Below are 4,751 nucleotides of genomic sequence, written 5' to 3'. Positions count from 1 at the left end.
ATGAGGACGCTCGCCATCCTTGCTGCCATTCTCCTGTTCACCCTGCAGGCCCAGGCTGAGTCACTCCAGGAAAGAGCTGATGAGGTTGCAACCCAGTAGCAGCCTGGGGAAGACGACCAGGACCTTGCTGTTTCTTTTGAAGAAAATAGACTCTCTACTCTTAGAGCCTCAGGTAGGAGACATCAATCTTGCAGATCTGCAAAATCTAGAACAAAAGGATTGGAAACAGGCTCTGGCGTCAAGTGTGGAAAAGTCTACCTCACTTGAGTGACTTTACTTAATCTTCCTGGACCTTGATTTTCTCATCTCTAAATTAATCAATGAGAACCGAAGACATCTAAAGATTTTCTTTCTTCTAAGACTTTTAGTTTCAAGATATTTCTGTGAAATTTGCTACTTTTAAGATGGAAAGAGCTATACTGACTATGTATTTGTAAGTCTGAATGGGTAGACTTAGTTATAGAGAGAATATTTTACTTTGTCCATTGGTAAAGCTTTTAGAACCTACAGAGGAACCTATGGGTGTGTTTCAGTGTAGGCTAAAGGGCTTGATTAAATCTTTCTACAATATGTACTGAGATCCAAACATTATATTGTGTCTCATACATATACACAATTATTATTTGTCAATTAAAATAAGTACATAAGTAAAATGTTAAAAAAAAAAAAACAAACAAAAAAACAAAGGGGAGAGAGAATGAAGAATTTGAATTTGGAAGGTCTTCAAAGACTCCTTGAGCACCAAAGTATTTGAGTCCATGACATGAGCGTGCTCAATGCAGCATCTCAGAAACAGATCCAGGTGCATTAGGGAGCCTTGTTAGGACATGCAGATCATACATGGAGGTCAAGATTAGGAGTATGGATTAAGCAGAATGAAGAGTAGGTAACCCTGGGGTTGAGAGGTATATTGTTTTACCAGGGAGCAGGTAATAAACATGTCCTGGATAGACTCAGATGGGGAAAGAACTATGATCTTGCACGACTAACACATAGGTAGTACGATTTCTTGTCATTTACAACAAAGATATGAATTTTCTCTATCCTAACATGACTGATACAGTGTCTCTTGTTTAGACTATCTCAGTTAGTCTGGCTCTGCCTGTCCTTTTCCCCACCTCCCTCCCTGTGCCTGACCCTCTCTTCTTTCCACAGGTTCTCAGGCGAGACGCACCTGCTATTGCCGAACCAGCCGTTGTTATACCCCTGAGTTCCACTCCGGGAAGTGCTTATTCAAGGGCCTCACCTACAAACTCTGCTGTCGCTGAGCTTCCTAGATAGAAACCAAAACAGTGCAAGATTCAATCCAAGGTCCTGAAAAAAGAAAAACATTTCACTCTGTGTACCTTGTATCTTTCTAAGATTTTCTCTCCAAAATAAAGTTCAAGCATTAAACTTAGTGTATTTGACTTTTTAAATTTTCTTTTCTTTTTCCTTTTTTTCCCCCTTTTGCTTTTTTATATGGTGCTTTGTATGGTTCCTTTGTATAGAGAATTCTGATCTACATTCAGCTAACTAGTCTTTGCATTCCAAGGAAGCACAATTTGAGCATCATAGAGCAATAACGAAATAGCAAAAATGAATATAATTGGGTTTGTTGTTGTTGTTGTTGTTTGAGACAGTATCTCACTTAGCCACCCAAGGTGGAGTACAGTGGTGTAAACACAGCTCACTGCAGCCTTTACCTCCTGTGCTCAAATGATCCTCCCACCTCAGCCTCTTGAGTAGCTGGGACTACAGGCATGTGCCACCACACCCAGCTAATGCTTTGTACTTTTTGGAGAGACAGGGTTTCACCATGTTGCCCAGATTGGTCTTGAACTCCTGAGCTTAAGTGATCTGCCCTCCTCAGCCTCCCAAAGTGCTAGGATTACATGCTTGAGCCACCATGCCTGACAGGATGTAAGTGTTAATTGGAATAGTTTGAAACTTAAAAGTTCAATGCATTCCTAATGATTCTCAAACCATAGAAGTTTACAATGAGAGGCAAAAAGTGGTTGTTGGCTCAAAGGAAAGATAGATCTGATGGGCTACGTTCACTTGTCCTTTAATTTTAAAAAGTGGGAAAGCATTGCTGTAAATAATATTTGAAATTTTAAGCAGATGTGTTAAATACATATGCTATACATTAAGCTTTATTTCACTCTATTTTGGTAAGTGATATATAACTGTATCAACAAGATAGAATAAAGTAAAGTTTAACAAGGAAAAAGTTAAAACTGCGCCAAAACCAGGAAAGACTGACGAGCATCAGTGATTCAATTAATTACCAGATAGAAAAAGAGCTCAGAAGCTGGTGACCATAGAGGATGAGGCCCAATAACCGGTGAGACAAATGGTCCCTTACTGGTCCCCAAAAGCTTAATTAGACCAATGTTTAATGAAGGAGTTGGTCTCAACTCTCCATCCCTTCAAGCATATGAATTATATTAATTATAATAAAACTATACTCGTTGTAATAAAATGCTAATGAGAAAACATATGTTAATATGTTTTTAATTATGCCAATGAACCAAGTCAATATATCATAATGATAAGACAATTGACCATACACTTACAGCTTGCAAAAACTTAAGAACAACGTATTGGTGAGAAAGGCAAGTTTCTAGAATTAAAATTTATATAAAAGGGATTGAACAGTGCCATGATATGACAAAAAATAACCAAACAAACATTTTTATTACAACAACAACAAAAAGTCTCAGCCTGATAATAAATAACAAGTAGCCTGAGTTTACTTCATCTCAGACACATACAAAGCACTGTTTCCTGATCAAGGATCAGCTGTTTGACCCTAGACTTGCAACCTCATTTAGTAATCTGGGGTCTCGGAAGATCAAGAAAATCATAGGAAGGAGTAAAATCAAAACAAACAAGAAAAGATATCAAATCCATAATATGGGCCCTTCTATATCACTTTTGGTATAATGAATGAATAAGCTTGGGATCATCGTTCAGGAATATGTTTATCTATTCTTTAAGATGTTAGATGTGTCTAAAAACAACCAGGCATACTAAATGTATGACATCAATGTAGATGAAGGGAATTTAAATGATCACCTTTGTATCAATATTTAATACTCAAGAACTGGTTTAAACTTAGTGTAAATAGTGATGAGAATTTTCTCTGTGCACAAAAGTCCTTCCAATACTAAAGAACCTACCAAGCTAGTGCAGGCTGGTGCTGCCTTTCCTCATCTGATGGTCCTTAGTGAGAGCTCTCCACTTTACTGGGAGATAGGTGGTCGGGGCTGGTTCTCTGTCTCAGCAACCCTTCTGAGCAGGACTCTCTTCCACTCTTGCTGTCACACCTGGTCCTGGAACTGGAGGGCCAGCAAGAGAGCATGGGAGAGGAGGGAGAGCCTTCTCATGCACCACCCAAGAGGCGAGGCTCTCTGGCAGCAGGAACCAGAACGGGCAGTGGAGAGACCTCAGATGCTGAATACAAGCACATCTTTTGGGAAGATAAAGTCACTCTACAAAGTCTGTGAACTTAGGCCAGGTTGGCGTGTAGGGTGAAAGGGAAGGATGTTCCAGGTCTCACCTGGTTGCCTAAAAGTCACCGTGATGTTCCTCTATTTAACTGCTTTACTCACAGCCAAAATTGACTAGTTGTTTGGTCTCTGCCCTTTCTTTTTGATGTGTTCTGCTTTTTGTTTTTTGGGTGTTTTGCTTTGTTTTGTTTTGTTTGAGATGGAGTCTTCCTCTGTCGCCCAGGCTGGAGTGCAGTGGCAGGATCCTGGCTCACCGCAACCTCCACCTCCCAGGTTCAAGTGATTCTTCTGCCTCACCCTCCCGAGTAGCTAGGATTAGAGGCAAGTGCCACTGTGCCCAGCTAATTTTTGTATTTTTTTTTTTTTTTTGGAGGCGGAGTCTCACTCTATCACCCAGGCTGGAGTGCAGTGGCCCGATCTCAGCTCACTGCAAGCTCCGCCTCCCGGGTTCATGTCATACTCGTGCCTCAGCCTCCCAAGTAGCTGGGACTACAGGCACCCGCCACCTCGCCCGACTAGTTTTTTGTATCTTTTTTTTAGTAGAGATGGGGTTTCACCATGTTGGCCAGGCTGGTCTGGAACTCCTAACCTTGAATGAGCCCAGCACAGATCCCAGGGAGGACACAGGCATTCTGACAGACAAACGATCCCACCCTTCCCACCCTTCCCCTTGTTTAGATGGTGAAGGAAACACACAGAACTTCAGATTGTGAAGGCCAGGAGCCTCCCTTGGTTTCTAGTAACTGCCACTGCTTCAAGTCCTGAGGTCCCTGAACTAATGTTCCATATTGTTCCAAATTGTGGGCTGGGCCACGCTGATTCTATCCAGAGGGCATCTACATTTCACCCAGAAGTACACCTGACTCATTTACCAGACCTGGGGTCTCTGCTAAAATTTCACTTTGTCACTGACATCTTTCCTGATTTCTCAATTTTAAATTGCAGTAACTTTCCTGAGCAATCTCCATCCTACTTGTTCTCTTTATTTTTAACTGTAGAATTGTAACGGTCTCATATTCTGTACACTTCACTTACTCTCTGTAACATTTCCCTCCCTACACTAGAAGGGAAGTTGCATGTTTTGCTCATTACTGGACCACAGTGTTCAGATGACTGCCTAGCACATAGTAAGAGATCAAGAAATTAATTATGATAAAATTAATTATATTCAATATCACATGATATAAAATTAGATGATTATTAATAAACTGCATAGGAAAAAATAAAAACTACAGCAGCAATGCAGTCCATATATCA

At 40.6% G+C, this 4,751-nt stretch overlaps 1 pseudogene across 1 annotated transcript; it reads left to right on the top strand.

Moving 5' to 3' along the window:
* Positions 1-1,409, top strand: LOC105550686 (annotated as a pseudogene). Its single transcript, XR_001007759.1, has 2 exons — positions 1-172; positions 1,156-1,409. The product of XR_001007759.1 is annotated as a neutrophil defensin 6-like (transcript).
* The last annotated feature ends 3,342 nt before the right edge of the window (positions 1,410-4,751 follow it).

This window comes from Mandrillus leucophaeus, unplaced genomic scaffold (assembly GCF_000951045.1).
Source record: "Mandrillus leucophaeus isolate KB7577 unplaced genomic scaffold, Mleu.le_1.0 Scaffold495, whole genome shotgun sequence".
Taxonomy (NCBI): domain Eukaryota; kingdom Metazoa; phylum Chordata; class Mammalia; order Primates; family Cercopithecidae; genus Mandrillus; species Mandrillus leucophaeus.
The sequence above is the reverse complement of the archived record's forward strand: the minus strand, read 5'-3'. Positions and strand labels throughout refer to the sequence as shown.